Genomic DNA, 17,868 nt, shown 5'->3' with positions numbered 1-17,868 from the left:
AGAGCACATTTTATGCCCAACTCCACGTAACCCCAAGGGGTTCACATACTTTTTCTTGCAACTGTATGTCACATGTCACAGCAGATATTGCTAGTCCTTAGCAAAATCATAAATGCATGGAGCATGAAAGCACATAAAAAATATGCATAAACATGCTACAAAAATGCACTGAAAGACACATGATTATGCAGAAGCACTAGTGTGAACCTAGGCTTAAGATGAAATTCATGCATCAGCTGCTCATTTTTCTAGGGGTGAGTACAAAGTTCATACTCACCTGACCGCCGAACCTATGGAAAACCGCATACCCTTGTGTCCAGTAGTGAACTGTTCTTGTCTATGGAGCATACCTTGAGCATGTTGACATTAGGAACAGTCCATTTACAAGACCGCTGGACTGAGGGGGGGTGGTCAAGAGCTGGAAGGACCGATCTTGTGCGGGGAGGATTGGTGGGTCAGGTGAATATATCTTCGCTGTCCTCTACCCTAGAACAAAAAAAGCAGTTAACCTGTGCAATGTCGGCATAGCTCCACTGCACAGCATGAAAAAAACATTTACAGAATTCTGCTTCAAACGAAATCTCTTCTGTGCTTCACACACTGTGCCAAATTACAACCAACATTAACTGCTCACCTTATACCTCAACCTGCAATCAAGAGGTCATGTGCGCTTGTCCCTTTATGGGAAGTAGCCCAAAAGATCCAATTCAACTGATGATCTTTCAAATCTTTTGCAAAGAAGCTCAGAAAAAAAGCATACAGAAACTATTATAGTGCTTTCCATATAATAATATGTATTTATTAATAAAACCACAAAGGAAATGCATTCACAATGAAAGTGCATGAAACTGGTGCACCGCAAGTACCCCGCATATAAAAGATCGCTGTCAAAGAACTGTTACAGAGGGAGCAGCTTGTGGTTAAAATTCAAAAACTATTCCCCTTTAAAACCCCTGTATGAGAAAATATAGCTCACAGACAATAGTGTTCCCTTCCGTCCACACTATTCACAGGTACACCCAAATGTCTTATGTCATAGCTCCGCCCCTCATGTGTTACACCATGGCCGTGGCTTCCTCAACAGCCACACAGTATTTATAATCATTTTGATTGTAATATTTAGATTTTTTGGTTAATTTGTATAATAATAATAAAGGGTCAAACAACTGATTTTGGATAGACACAAAGACGTAGTTCCGGAATTGGCCCTCAAGAAACTACCATTGTGACCAGGGGACTGGGTGATAGTGAAAGATATGAAACACACTAATGGTAGGTAACTGGAGTCTATGTGAGAACGTGCCACATACCGGGTAGTGGGGAAACCCTTTCTGCCTACCCCTGTTTACAACCTGATCTCTGAAGGGTCCAATCCAGTCAAGAAGCGGTTGCATCACAATATGTTGAGACCTTGTGTATCTCTACAAACAAGTACATGGAGAAAGGACTCCGATAGCAGAACCATTAGAATTATAAGACATACAGTATGTGATCTGGTACCTACATCCTTGATCAAGAATACCCAAAACAAAGCAACCCTAAAAAGAAAACTATAGGACTGTACCACAATTCCATGTATGTAAAATTATCTACCGTATTTTCCGGCGTATAAGATGACTGGGCGTATAAGACGACCCCCTACTTTTCCTGCTAAAATGTAGTGTTTGGGCTATACTCGCCGTATAAGACTACTCCTCTTCCAATGCACACCAGTGGGAGGAATAGTGCCCCATCATCGGTGTCAGTGGGAGGAATAGTGCCCCATCATCGGTGTCAGTGGGAGGAATAGTGTCCCATCATCGGTGTCAGTGGGAGGAATAGTGCCCCATCATTGGTGTCAGTGGGAGGAATAGTGCCCCATCATTGGTGTCAGTGGGAGGAATAGTGCCCCATCATTGTATTAGTGGGAGGAATAGTGCCTCATCATTGGTATTAGTGGAAGGAATAGTGCCCCATCATTGGTATTAGTGGGAGGAATAGTGCCCCATCATTGATGTCAGAGCGACAAATCGTGCCCCATCATTGGTGTCAGTGGGAGGAATAGCACCCCATCATTGGTGTCAGTGGGAGGAATAGCACCCCATCATTGGTGTCAGTGAGAGGAATCGTGCCCCATCATTAGTATCAGTGGGAGGAATAGTGCCCCATCTTTGGTGTCAGTGGGGGGAAACGTGCCCCATCATTGGTATCAGTGGCAGGAATAGTGCCCCATCATTAGTATCAGTGGGGGAATAGTGCCCCATCATTGGTGTCAGTGGGAGGAATAGTGCCCCATCATTGGTGTCAGTGGGGGGTGGAATAGTGCCCCATCATTGGTGTCAGTGGGAAGAACCGTGCCCCATCATTGGTGTCAGTGGGGGGTGGAATTGTGCCCCATCATTGGTGTCAGTGGGGGGTGGAATAGTGCCCCATCATTGGTGTCAGTGGGGGGGGGAGGAATAGTGCCCCATCCTTGGTGTCAGTGGGAGGAATAATGCCCCATCATTAGTATCAGTGACCCCAATGATGGGGCACTATTCCTCCCACTGACACCAATTACACTTGCTGACCGATGTTCTAGTATGGTGCTGCTGCAGCCAGCATATGTGGTTGCAGCAGCACCTCTACACTGCACACTTACCGGCCGCTCCTTCACTCGATTTTCGCGGGGCCGCTCAGCTCCGCCCCCTCGCCGGTGATTGGCCGCCTGTGTGCCTTTCCTGAGCTACAGTTCTGGCGGCCAATCACTAGTGAGGAGGCAGAGCCGAGCAGCTGCGCGAACATCCAGTGGTCGAACTGAAGGAGCAGCCGCGTCGTCGTGGGACTGGATCCAGGTAAGAAACAGCAGCCCCTGCCCACCCCTGTACTTAGTGTCCCTTCCGTTGGAAGGGTGGGGCGGCGGCGGCACCACTGCCCCCCTAAAAAGTGTCAGTATGCCGTATACCGGCGTATAAGACGACCCCCGACTTTTGAGAGGACTTTCAAGGGGTAAAAAGTCGTCTTATACGCTGGAAAATACAGTAGTTTTATTGATACAAATATTAAATCAGTTAGAATAAAACAGATCAGAATTTGCTCAACAAATACGGAGTGTGTAGCTGCTATCTCATGCAAAACATCAGATAAAAGTTATTTAAGTTGATGTATTAGATTACAAAATTGATGACTTGTTACTTCCTTCGACACATTTCACAGATCAAAGCTTGCTTCATCAGGGAAATATGAAGTAACAGAGACTCTGAAATTGTATCAACACCAATAATTCAGATATTAACATGATAAATTAATTTTGTTAGATTTATACCAGATGTCATATCTAGTATGGATGAGAAAGTAGATCATAAACAGTGTGAAAATACAACCATATGACTGGGACCCAAATAGGGAGAATAGATCCACATCCTCAAGATGTTCAGTGGAGTGGAGAAGAGTTGTTTGATAAAATAAAATTTCCACTCTATTCATTTAAATGTGGCTGCAAAAGAATATACAGTATATGCTAATAAGCATTAGCCAAATATGTGTTGAGAGCAAGGACTATCAAGCAAAAAGTAATGTAAATATCTGTGTATGAAGAGTTCCAGCCCCCTATGTTCCCAAATACAGGGGTGTACAGGAGTATTTTAAAGGTACACTATATTGCCAAAAGTATTGGGCCTGCCCTCCAAATCATTGGATTCAGGTGTTCCTATCACCTCCATGGCCACAGTTGTAAAAATCAAGCACCTAGACATGCAGACTGCTTCTACAAACATTTGTGAAAGAATGGGTCGCACTCAGGAGCTTAGTGAATTCAAGCATTGAACCGTGATAGGTTGTCACCTGTGCAATAAGTCCATCTGTGATATTTCCTTGCTACTAAATATTCCACAGTCAACTGTTAGTGGTATTATAACAAACTGGAAGCAACTGGGAACAACAGCAACTCAGCCATGAAGTGGTAGGCAACGTAACATGACAGAGCGGGGTCAGCATATGCTAAAGCACACAGTGTGCAGAAGTCGCCAACTGTCTGCAGAGTAAATAGCTAGAGACCTCCAAACTTCATGTGGCCTTCAGATTAGCACAACAACAGTGCGTAGAGAGCTTCATGGAATGGTTTTACATCACCAAGTGCAATGCAAAGCGTTGTATGCAGTGGTGTAAAGCACACCACCACTGGACTCTAGAGCAGTGGAGACATGTTCTCTGGAATGATGAATCACATTTCTTTGTCCAGCAATGCAATGGATGTGTGTGACTTGCCTGACTGCATTGTGCCAAGTGTAAAGTTTGGTGGAGGGGGGATTATGGTGCGGGGTTGTTTTTCAGGGGTTGGGCCTTGCCCCTTAGTTCCAGTGGAGGGAACTCTTAAGGCATCAGCAAACCAAGACATTTTGGACAATTTCATGCTCCCAACATTGTGGGAACAGTTTTAGAATGGCTCCTTCCTGTTCCAACAAGACCAGTGCATAAAGCAAGGTCCATAAAGACATGGATTAGCAAGTATGGGGTGGAGGAACTTGACTGTTCTGCACAGAGTTCTGACCTCAACCTGACAGAACACCTTTGGGATGAATTAGAGTGGAGACTGCGAGCCAGGCCTTCTTGTCCATCAGTGCTTGACCTCACAAATGCGCTTGTGGAAGAATGGTCAAACATTCCCATAGACACACTCCTAAACCTTGTGGACAACCTTCCCAGAAGAGTTGAAGCTGTTATAACTGCAAAGGGTAGGCCAAATCAATATTGAACACTACGGTCTAAGAATGGCATGTGCGTGCAAAGGCAGTCATCCCAATACTTTTGGCAATATAGAGAATTTTAAAGGTTCTTGTCTTGGCAGGATAGATTAAGGACTTGTTATCCTGGAAGGAGCTTCCCATTTGGGATCTGATGGGCTAGGCCGCACTTCACCCTCTGAAACAGACGCCGTCGCACCTCTCCTCCTATACTTCTGACTGCATTGAACTGTGAGTTAACTCCCTAGAGGTGCTTTCCCGCCAGGATGTCTGTAACATTGGCATTCGGTTTAATACGAGTTTTAAGTTTTGTTGCAAGCTGACTATGGGTTTATTTACTAAAGGCAAATAGACTGTGCACTTGCAGAGGTGCAGTTGCACCAGAGCTTGGTAAATGTGGTAAAGCTCTGCTGTCTTCCATCATCTAATCACGTACAAACAAAAATGCAGTTTTTTTTTCTTTTTTCTTCTGCCTGATTGGATATTCTTTGTAAGCTTTATCTTATTTACTAAGCTCTGGAGTAACTGCTCTTGCAGAGTGCAACTCATTACATGCAAAGCAAGATAGTTCAAGCCGTGATTTGTCATAATTGTGATGATTATGGCTTACAGCTCATGAAAACCCCAAATCCACAATCTCAGAAAATTAGAATATTACATGCAATCAATAAAACAAGGATTGTACGTAGAACAATATCGGACCTATGAAAAGGCAAATTTGTCTTTATTATTTTGCATAAATTTAACAGACATGGTACGAGATGTAAACAGAACATGTACAAGTAGATAAACAAGAAAAAAAACATCACAGTTGAGGTTATGAACCATATGGATGTAAGAAGAGGATGTAGTAAAATTGCCAGAGAAGAGGATCAATATCTATATTACGGAGATATAACATAATAAAGTATCAGGGGAGTATCCCCGGGCAAAATGTCTGAAACAATATGAGAGAACTCCATACAACCAAAAATGTAAACTAGAGAGAAAAAAAAAAAGAGGGTGGGAGAGAAAAAAAAAAAAAAGAGGGAGTTGGGGCATTAGAAAGCCAAAGTAGTTTGATTCCTCAACCACATCTCACCAGAGCGATCCCCGGCACGATCCGTAGGGTCAAATCAGCGGATAAGCCAAAATGAAAATTGGTCGTGGGAACACAGCTCAACTAGAGTGCAACAGGGGAACACATATCTCGGAGAGTCATAGATGAGGAGAAATGGAGCCAGACCGACCACAGCAACTTATGTTTATCATATGTATCATTGATAAATTCCAGCATTTCCTCCATATGCATGGTATCATTAAGCACGGAGACCCACATCGGGAAAGGAGGGGGGGTAGCCGTTTTCCAAATAAGGGGTATCAATTGGCGGGCCTCAGACAGGAAGAAGCACAACAGACTTTTCTTCTGTGCTGCCCATGAGCCCGGTAATATAGATAAAAGGGCAATTTCCGGCGAAGGGGCCAAAGACTCACCATAGAAAAGGTTATATACAGCAAAGACTTGTCGGTAGAAGGGTTGTATTTGATCACAATCCCACCAAATGTGGAGCTGTGTACCAACAGCTCTATTACACCGCCAACAAAGATCAGGTGTAGAAGGAAAGATTTTATGTAGGGAGAGGGGATCCTTGTACCATCAAAAAAGAAGCTTAAAATTCTTTTCTTGTGAATAGCAAGAAATAGATGATTTATGAGTACAGTGGAACGACATGGACCAATCCTCCGCCAAAATGTCCTTACCGAGGTCTCGAGCCCACGCCTTAGTGTAGGGAGGGAGTTCAGACTGAAGAGCGTTGTGTAGCAATTTATAGAGAGAAGCTAGGACAAAAGGAGGATAGGTGTAGAGTGGTCAACCAATCCCTAGACCCACCCTGAAGGAGCGGAAGACCCGCTTGGGGGCAAACAAAGTTTGGCCATGGGCCAGGAAGTGCGTGTGAAGGGTCCAATAATGGGAGAGCCCACCCCCTGAGGAAGAGTGGGGTTATCAAATAGTGGTGATAAGGGAGAGGGATCGGAGGATAATAGCGTAATTATGTCTTGTTTATACCACAACCGCATAACAGCTAAAGTCGAAGGGGACAAGCCGGGAAAGCGTAGATATATTCCCGACCATACCCCCATGGTAATGCTCAAAGATCAGCCAGAGAAAGATCTTGTTCAATCATACAAGAGGCTTTACGGAGGGGTCTAGGAAACTAATCAAGCATCCGGGCCAGTACCGTGGCTCTGTAGTACAGCTTAAAGTCCTGCAAACCCACTCCACCCTCGAGTTTTGGATAAGTAAGTCACCTGTGTTTTAACCTGGAAAACCCATGGTGCCAAATTAATCTAATCGAAAGGGAGCGTAATGAAAGGAAAAAAACTTCTAGGGACAGTGATCGGTACAGTCTGAAAAACGTATAGAAGCTAAGGTAAAGTATCCATCTTGAGGGTGTTGATGTGGCCGAACCAGGGCAAGGCTGAAGCGCCCCATGAAGCCAAATCCCTTTGGATACGCGAAAGTAAGGGTAAATAATTAAGGGAAAATAGAGCATTAAGATCAGCCGAAATCTGGATCCCCAAGTAAGTGATAGTCTTCGGACGCCATTGGAATGCAACTTTAGACTGAAGATTTGTCAGTACATGGGGAGGTACAGAAATATTGAGGGCTTCCGTTTTAGAGATATTACGTTTAAAGTTGCTGAAGGAACCAAATCTATGGAATTCGTGGAAAAGACTGGGGAGGGAAATAAGTGGCTGTTGAACGTAAACTAGAAGGTCGTCGGCAAATAAGGATAATTTGTGATGTGCGGAGGGAGTGTGGATGCCCAAGATTGAGTCGTTCGCTTGTATGGCTCTTGCAAATGTTCCATTATCAAGACAAAGAGAAGGGGTGAAAGGGGGCAACCATGTCTGGTCCCATCCGATATACGGAAAGGCGAAGAAACCATATCGTTGACCAGAACAGACGCTGAAGGATGAGAATAGAGAGACATAATCCGAGCAAGGAACCGGGAACCCAAACAGATCTGTTCTAAGGTAAGACGGAGAAAGCCCCAGTCGACGCGATCGAACACCTTCTCAGCGTCAAATGAAAGTAGGCAAGCCTTTAAGCCCTGTTGCTTAATATAAGAGATAAGATGGATTGTTTTAGAAGTGTTATCCCTAGCTTCACGACCCGGGACAAAGCCAACATGGTTGTGGTGGAGCAAGGTTGGTAGGAAAGGAGAGAGACGGTTCGCTAAAAGTTTAGCAAAAAGCTTAGCGTCCAGGTTAAGTAAAGAAATTGGGCGATAACTGCCGCAATGAGCAGGGTCTTTACCCGGCTTAGGAAAAACCGAGATAGTGGCGTACAAAAAAGCTGATGAAGGTACGTTCGAATCATCGATAACATTTAACGCCTGGGCCAGAAGCGGAGCTATTTGGGTGGGGAATGTTTTGTAAAAATGTGGGGTGAATCCGTCCGGACCTGGGCACTTACCAGTTTTTAGGGCCTTAATTGCCCCAAGGACTTCTAAAATTGAGAAGGGCTCCTCCAGATCCAATGCATCCTGGGGATCTAGGACAGGTAACGCTGTCTCCATAATATATTGGGACATATCCGACGGGGAAAACGGGAGGAGCATCAAGATTCGCTGCGGAGAGATTATGGAGTTGAGAATAGTAGCACTCAAATGCAGAACAGATGCCCTTATTGTGGTAGATTTTAGTATCGTCAGGCGCCTTAATGTGTTGGATCGGACAACGGGACAGTCGAGGGTAAAGTAGACGTGCCAGGTTCTGACCGCCTTTGTTAGCTCGTGCAACAAGGGAGGAGGAGTCTAGTAGTTGTAGTAAATCTCTACGAGCGTTAGAGAGGTCCACCGCAAGCACTGGGCCCAGCGTACGTTTGTGAGACCATTTGAGGCGTGCAATGAGGGAGAATAAACAACACATCTCCGACGTACGAGCTTTTTTCAAGCGAGAGCCCTGCTTAATAAGAACCCCTCTAAGAACACATTTGAGGGTCTCCCATTGGTTAAGAGGGCCAGTAGTGTCTGATGTGTGGTCTAAAATAAAGTCCTGAATAGTCTTCATGACCTCCGCTATACATAGAGAATCTTTAAGTAGGGTATCGTTCAAGCGCCATGAAAAGTGCCACAAAGATGACGATCGGTCCTGAATCGTAAGATGGACTGGGGCGTGGTCCGATCATAAGAAATGACTGAGAGAGGATGAAATAGACAATCTAGAAAAGACTGGGAAACAAGTAAATAGTCTATATGACTATATGATGCATGAGCTGCAGAGTAATAACTATAGTCTCGTTCCGAAGGATGTTGGATGCGCCAAACATCCACCAGGTGTAAGTCATGTAAACGCGACTGAAGTTGAGATAAGGCTGATAAGGATAGAGAAGATTTACCTGAGGTGGCCAAATCTGGAGAAAGAACCACGTTAAAGTCCCCTCCGACGATGAAACGGGGACCCCCAAAAGCTGACAACCTGGAGAGTACTGACGCCAGAAACGGAGCCTGATCTATATTGGGAGCATAAATATTCACCACTGTAAAAACAAAATCTTGGTATTTCAATTTAAGAAAGAGGTAGCGACCAGCTGGAACGATTAGGGAGTCCAGGACCTCCAGGCCGAAGGTATGATGAAAGGCCACTGACACCCCCCTAGACCTAGCCTGCGGATTAATACTATGATACCACTGAGTATAGTAACGATTGTGGAGGGCTGGGATACCATCAGAGCGAAAATGAGTCTCCTGGAGTAGCAAGATCTGAGTTCTACATCTATGACAGTGGTAGAGCATCTGGCTCCGCCTCTCTGAAGTGTTAAAGCCCCTTCAATTAATACAGGAAAATTTAATTGGAGTCATAGTTGGTTGAGGAAGAACAAAAAGAAGAGAGAAAAAAAAGAGAGAGAAAAAAAAAAACCGAGATAAATGAGAACTAGTAGACAGGCGAACTGTCAAAATAACATACAGAGTGATACTGTACTCTCGACAAGAGGAATACGACATTTGAAGCCCATGTCCAGGATCCGTCTGTGTGTGGTGGCTCTTGATGCACTGACTCCAGCCTCAGTCCACTCCTTGTGAAAGTCCACAACACTTTTGAATGGCCTTTTCCTCACAATCCTCTCCAGGCTGCGATCATCCCTGCTGCTTGTGCAGCTTTTTCTTCCACACTATTCCCTTCCACATAACTTTCTGTTATCCACTTGCCCTCCTGAGGATATAACCCCCTTCCTGACCAGGCCTCTTTTTGCTACTCGGCACTTCACTAATTCAACTGATAATTGCGCGATCATGCAATGCTGCACCCAAACAAAATTTATGTCCTTTTTTTCGCACAAATAGAGCTTTCTTTTGGTAGTATTTGATCACCTGTGCGCATTTTATTTGTGCACACTATAAACAAAAATAGACCAAAAATGTTTAAGAAAAACAATATTTTTTTACTTTCAGCTATAAAAAATATATAGTAAACTCAAGTTAGTTATAAATTTAGGCCAAAATGTATTCTGCTCCATGTTTTTGGTAAAAAAAATCCCAATAAGTGTATATTGATTGCTTTGTGTGAAAGTTATAGCGTCTACAAACTATGGTATATATACTGCAATTTATGCCTTTTTTGGTATACAGTGCTGCGCTAGTTTTACTGACAATTGCGCGGTCATGCAATACGGTACATAAATAAAATTTATGTCCTATTTTTCACACAAATAGAGCTTTCTTTTGGTGGTATTTGATCACCTGTGCACTTTTTATTTTTGGTGCTATAACCAGAAAATTTTGAAGAAAAAATTTTTTTTTGAAAAAAACAATATTTTCTAATTTCGGTCATAAAAAATATAAAAAAAAAACTAAAATTTCGTCATAAATTTAGGCCAAAATGTATTCTGGTACATGTTTTTGGTTAAAAAAATCCCAGTATAGAATTCTTTTTACGGACCTATTTTACGGAAAACTCGGGATCGGTCTCTTCAGCAGTGCCCCTATGGGAAGCGCATAAAGCCACGGTGCGGGGTCATGTTATACAGCTGGCTGCAGTTCGGGAGCGGGAACGCCGACTCTTGGAGCTACATTCTCTCCTGGCCTCTGCGGATGCGCGTTGGAAGTCATCTCCATCCGTGGCCCATAAACGCGCTCGGGACGCTCTGGCGACAGAATTGGACCTCCTCACCTCTTCGGAGGCCGAAAGGGCCCTGCGTTGGACCAGACATAAATTCTATTCCTGTGCTAATAAGCCCGGTCCCATGCTAGCCAGAAAACTCAATTCTGTGGGGAAACCCCATAAACCGATTCGACTTCGACTTTCCACGGGTGGCTGTACTTCTAATCCCCAGCAGATTGTTTCCCGATTCTCGGACTTCCTTTCGCGTCTCTATGCTGCCCCAGATCCCTTCCCTGTGGCCCAGGCAGAGGCATTCTTTCAAGACCTCCATCTTCCTGGATTAACCGAGGCAGCACAGGTGGCCCTCAACGCTGGTGTCACCGTACCGGAAGTGCTCCAAGCGATCAAATCTTTACGGTCCTCCACGGCCCCAGGTCCCGATGGCTTCTCCGGTCTCTATTATAAAAAATTCTCAGTCCTATTGGCGCCCTTTTTAGCGACCTATTTCAATGAGTTACGACAGGGCTCCTTGCCTTCTCCGGATGCACTTAGAGCACATATCTCTATGATTCCTAAAACGACCGATGATGTCCAGGAACCGCAAGCCTTCCGGCCCATTTCTCTTCTTAATGAAGACCTGAAGATATTGGGCAAGATCCTTAGTTTTCGCATCAATAAATATTTGTGTAGCCTGGTCCACAGGGACCAAGTAGGGTTCGTCCCCAGGAGGCAGGCGGGTGATAACGTCCGTAAGGTGGTCCATCTTATACATTTTCTGCAACAACGGAAAATCCCAGGATTCTTACTGTCCTTGGACATATATAAAGCTTTTGATTCTCTATCCTGGGAATATCTGCGGTTTGTGCTGTCTCGTTGGGGTTTCGGGGATTCTATTCTCTCTTGTATTCAAGCCTTATATTCCTTCCCTTCGGCCTCCGTTAAATACGCTGGGTACTTCTCGGATCCCTTTCCTGTTGGGCGAGGGACGAGGCAGGGCTGCCCGCTGTCCCCGGCGCTTTTTGTCCTGGCGCTTGAGCCACTGGCTTTAGCGCTCCGGACCGATTGCAATGTATCGGGGGTTCCATACGCGGGACAGGAGTTTAAGCTGAGCCTCTTTGCGGACGATGCCCTCTTGACCCTTACCAATCCTCTGACGACGCTTCCTAACTTGCAACGGGTTCTTGAGCGCTTCTCCTTGATCTCGGGTCTATGTATCAACTTGGATAAAACCGTCGCTCTCAATATTACTTTGGCTTCAGACTTGGTTTCGCGCCTACAATCCCACTTCCCTTACCGGTGGGCTTCCTCTTCTCTTGAATACTTGGGCATTCGCTTGACCCCCACCTATGACTCCCTTTTTGGTGCAAATTACTATCCTTTGCTTAGCTCTTTATCTTCCCTTATGCATTCCTGGCAATTTCCGCACCTGTCTTGGATAGCAGGGGTCCATTCAGTGAAAATGACCATCTTGCCGAAATTGTTATATTATTTTCGCACCCTCCCAGTACGGGTTCCCCCTCATTTTCTTCGGTTGCTTCAGGCGAAGTTTATGCGGTTTATCTGGGCCAATAAACACCCCAGAGTCTCTAGAAATATGCTCTTTGCTCATAGACTCCAGGGTGGTCTTGGGGTACCTAATGTAACTAAGTATTACAGGCGAGCCAGATTGCTCTGCTGTCTATGTTGCACGCTTCCTCCGATGTTCCTCTCTGGGTCCTGCTGAAACTACCTAATTGTGCCCCTATCGCACTGTCGACACTTCTATGGCTTCCCCCTGCCCTGCGCCCTATGGCGCTGAGTCCGATGCTGCTCCATGGCCTACGAGTCTGGGACTCGGTACGTTACTCTAGTGGCCTGATGTCACCCTTCTTGCCCTTGCTTCCAATCATTAACAACCCTCTTTTCCCGCCGGGTCTAGATCACCCGAGGGCATTTTCTTGGTGGGTGGCTCATGGTTTTTCACAGGTGCAACACTTTTTCATTTTTCGTTCCTTTCCCACCTGGAATGTCCTTCGGGAGTCTCGAGATGTTCCCCCAGCGGAATTTTTTCGGTACCTTCAATTGCGGCACTGGCTACTCTCGCTGAGGGCCACTTCTGCTTTCCCATATCAGAAATCTGCCTTTGAACGGCTTTGCCAGCAGCGCCCAGGTGCCCCGGGCCTTGTCTCCCTTCTTTATGCAGCTTTGAACAGACGCTCGTCGCACACTTCTCTTTCATATGTTGCTCAGTGGGAACGCGACCTGGGAGTGGCTGTGGATCCGGAGGACTGGAATAGGGCCTGGTCACTCATAGCTAAATGTTCATTTAATACGACCACGCTGGAAGCAGCCTACAAGGTATTGTTTCGTTGGTACTGGGTTCCGGCTCGTCTGGCCCAGGCTAATCCTGCCTGTAGTGATCGATGTTTTCGGGGTTGTGGCCATCGTGGCGATGTACTGCATATCTGGTGGTCATGCCCGAGATTGGTTCGTTTTTGGTCTCGTGTGTTTGGCCTCCTTTTCACTTTGTTCCATCTCTCCATACGCCGGGATGCTCGGTATGCTTTGCTTCACTGCCCCATACCGGGCCTCTTGGCTCGTCAGCAGCAACTGGCTTCCTATTTGTTTTTATCGGCCACTAGGACAGGCCTGGAAGAGTCCGTTTGTACTTTTTCAGGGGGTGCGGGATCGTATGACTACTATGATGCTCAACAAGCAGATGTCGAGTATATGCAACGACTCCCAACATAAATTTTTGAAAATATGGGAGCCGTGGTTGCAATACGGCCAGTGTGGGGAGGTAATGGAGTTTGGTATTGGCGTTCGTGGACCCCTGCTCTTTGGTGTGTGTTGTTTTTTTTTTTTTTTTCTTTCCTCTCTGCTCTTCTTCTCTCTTTTTTGTTTGTTTTGGTGTGACAGTGGACAGCTGCCTTTAGTTGCGTTAGTCAGCGTTTCACTGATGTTATTGTAACCTATGTGCCATTGATAGCCCCTGCGTGGGCATACGTTTTGCCTTATTGGAATTAGAGCGTTGTCTGCTCTATTATGCCTTTTTTATTGGTGCAATTGATAGCCCCTGCATGGGTGTGTTTTGTTGCCTCTGTTTTATACTGTTTAAAATTAATAAAAACCATTGAAATACAAAAAAATCCCAGTAAGTGTATATTGATTGCTTTGTGTGAAAGTTATAGCGTCTACAAACTATGGTATAGATACCATAATTTACACAGCTTTTCTTTCTGACTGCCCATCACATTTCTTGAGGTGAGTTTCCAAAAAGGGGTCATTTGGGGGGGTTAGGTGCTATCCTGGTTTTTCAGGGCATCTGAAACTGTGATAGGTAGTCTGGAAGTGTAATGAGGAAATAAAGCCCTTTAAAAGCCTGAAGGTGCTTATTGGATTTTGGGGTCCTGTACTTGGCTAGACTGCCAAAACGTCTCTCACATGTGGTACCCCCCATACTTGTGAGAAGTAGCAGAATGTATTTTGGGGAGTAATTCCACATATAACCATGGCATGTGTGAGCAATAAATCATTTAAGTGACAATTTTTTGTAAAAAAAAAAAAATATGTTTTTTGTTATTTTCCAAAAACTTGTAGTAAAAAAATAAATTCTTTTATTGATTAAACATGCCTCTCAGCAAATAGTTTGGGGTGTCTACTTTCCAAAAAGGGGTAGTTTTTGGGGGTGGGGCGTTTTATGCCCAGCATTAGAAGTTTATGCCACACATCACTCACTCTTCTAACCACCTGAAGACCAAGCCTTTTCTGACACTTTTTGTTCACATGAAAAAAATCAGTATTGTTTGCTAGGAAATTAATTTAAACCCCCAAACATTATATATTTTTTTAAAGCAGACACCCTAGTGGATAAAATGGTGGGTACTACAATTTTTTATGGCACATAGTACTCGCGCAGCGATTTTTTCAAAAGCAAATTTAAAAAAAATATACACTTTTTTTCTTTTAATGCACAAAAACGCAATATATTGGCCAATTATTTGGTAACATATAAAAGATAATGGTATGCTGAGTAAATAGATACCAAACATGACATGCTTTAAAACTGCGCATGCCCCGTGCAATGGCGACAAACTGCAAACATTTTTAATATCCATAGGCAACGCTTTAAAAGCTACCATTTTAGATTTACAGAGGCGGTCTAGTGTTAGAATTACTGCCCTTGATCACGGCAATACCTCACATGCATGGTGCAACTGCTGTTTGCATACCGGCACAGGGTGAAGGGTTGTGCACACAGGTGTGCGCGCATGGGAGGGGCGATTTTTTTATTTATTATTTTTACATTGTACCTTTCATTTTTTTTATCACTTTTAATGCTATAACAGGGAATGCAAATATCCCCTATAACTTCAATGGGCATTGTCATATATTCTTTTTTGAGAAATCTGGGGTCTATTAGTCTCTGGATATCTCCTCTGCCCTTACATTATCTAATCAAACCAAAATTGGTGTGATCAGATGCTTTCCCAATTACAAATGGCGCTGTTTATATCCTGCGAAACTGAAGTGATGAAATGCTTGTAGCTTCCGAATCCTTAGACTATAGAGATGATTGGCACTACTCTGGTCTCCAATCAGCTCTATGGTCAGCTGGCAGAAACACCGGCTGCATTCTCAGGTTCAATCTATGACACGAGACTGCCTGAGAAGGCCGTGGAAGGCAGCGGGGGAGGGGGGCATCATCTCCCACTGCTTGTAAAAGCAATGCTGCAGCTAATTAGCCACTAGGATTGCTTTTACATGAAAGCCGATTGCCGGCTGAAAAAAACGATACCAGGATGATGACTGCAGCTGTAGGCATCATCCTGGTATAACCATTCAAAGTCCTGTGATGTACCAGTACATCGCTGGTCCTTGTTGGGTATATACAAGTATACTATGTTCTTTTTTTTTGTATGCAGCCTGTGGACTGAATGAAAAAATTAGAAGAAATCTCTGCCAGAAAAAGTGTGTGGTATGCCCACCATTAGAATATACCGCCCTGCATCCACCTACTTCTAATGGTGGGCACACATTAGGTCACACTTTGCCACAAGCGCCAGTTCCAAGATTGTAAAAATGTTTAAATAGTGGCACGCTTGAATAAAAATAGCCTGTTGCCCTCTCACAGGTCTTCTACATCTTGACCCCATATCTGGCACACTTGCAGGGGAGAAATTGTTTGAATGTATGGCGGACAGAAAAATTAATGAGGGACTCATCAACGCAGATGTTTTGCTGGGGAGTATAGACATCTGTAAATTTTTGGTTATGGTGATTTGTGAGGGGCTGAATTTTGTGGAGCCGGTCAAATTACCCTGAGGATGACAGAGTGTATTGTCGTTGAAATGCATAAAACACATTATACTCTTATATCTACAGTATGCCTGGCCATGGCAGCAGAGAACACGGGCATATGATGAATCGGGTCTGCGGACCAATACAACCGCAATTCATTTTTTTTAGTAATGCCCATGTTGAGGGTTAGGCCCAAAAAAATGTAAATTTGAAAACCGTAATGAGTTTCCATGCGAATGGTCTGGCAAGGTTTGAATTTGGGTTGGCGGCGATAAATTGTTGCGCATATAAATTGCTTTGATCCGCAATCAACGCATACAGATATTCTGTGAAAAACAGCTCCAAAAATCAAGGAGGTATGTGACAGACCAAGATGTACTAGACCACTGGTACTCGCTAGTTCACCAAAAGGTAGTGCAGCACTAGTACTGCCACTCTGCTGCATATGAGAGTCATCAAAATTTACCGGCAAGTGCTAACAGAGATCAGGCCTGACAATCAGCAACTTATGGCGGTGATCAGCGATTTATGACAGTGATCAGCGACGGCGGGACTGCGGCGGACATTTTTACACTGGGGGGAACTGACTTGGGGTCACTGACATCCCCAGTGACACCAATACAGTGATCAGTGCAAAAAAACCCCACTGACACTGTACTAACAGCACTGAGAGATAAACTCCTCTCTCAGGTTCAGCGTGTGCTCTGAACTGACAGAGAGCAGACTTGCAGTGTAAACACTGCAGCTGTGTTCCCTGTCAGTGATTGCATGTAATCGCCGGGACCCGGCGGGTAATGACCGGCCAGGGACCCGGTGATGGACACCCGCTGCCACGATCGGCGAGACAGGTAGGGCGGGCACGTGCCTCGCGCGCGCCCCCTACCTGTTTTGCAAAGCGATGTTAAAAGACGGCGCTCTGCACAGAGGTGCCGCCCTGCCGCAGTAAAAACACTGTGGCTGGGCAGCAACCAGTTAATGTGCTTTGATACAGCACTTTGGGAACATCCAACTTCTTTTGCAATTACCTTTTGAGGCTTTCCCTCCTTATGGAGGGTGTGAATGATGGTTTTCTGCACAACTGTCAGGTCAGCAGTCTTTCCCATGATTGTGATTCCTACTGTATCAGACTGAGAGACCATTTAAAGGCTCAGGAACCCTTTGCAGGAGTTATGGCTTAATTAGCTGATTAGAGTGGGACACTTTGAGCCTAGAATATTGCACCTTTTCACAATATTCTAATTTTCTGAGATTGTGGATTTGGGGTTTTCATGAGCTGTAAGCCATAATCATCACAATTATGACAAATCACGGCTTGAACTATCTTGCTTTGCATGTAATGAGTCTATCTCATATATTAGTTTCACCTTTTAAGTTGCATTACTGAAATAAATGAACTTTTGCACGATATTCTAATTTTTTGAATTTCACCTGTAAGCTCAAAAATTGGTTAAAAAAAACGCTGGAAAAAAATGCTGATACTAGCGTTTCTTTTTTCAGATTGTAGTAGCGTTTAACTTGTTTTTTTTTTTTTTTAAGTCCACAAACGTGCGACTATAACGAAAAAACCCGTAAGTGTTCACAAAAAAAGTGCAAGTGCAAAACACCACACGAAAAAGTGCACTTAGGGGTGTGCTGTGTCCTACCCCTAAAGGGGCTTGGACCGCTTACCCTGATCCCCCGGGGCACGAAGCTCCTGACGGGGACAAGGTTCCCAATTGGTCCTCCTGGCCAAAAGGCCTGGTGGACCACCGTTCCCTATGCCCAGCCGAAGCCGGACATCCAGTACTAGGCAAGGAGGCTC

Source organism: Staurois parvus, unplaced genomic scaffold (genome assembly GCF_062004578.1).
Source record: "Staurois parvus isolate SC_StPar_1 unplaced genomic scaffold, SC_StPar_1.0 ptg000154l, whole genome shotgun sequence".
Classification (NCBI taxonomy): Eukaryota; Metazoa; Chordata; class Amphibia; order Anura; family Ranidae; genus Staurois; species Staurois parvus.
Note: the sequence above shows the minus strand (reverse complement) of the source record.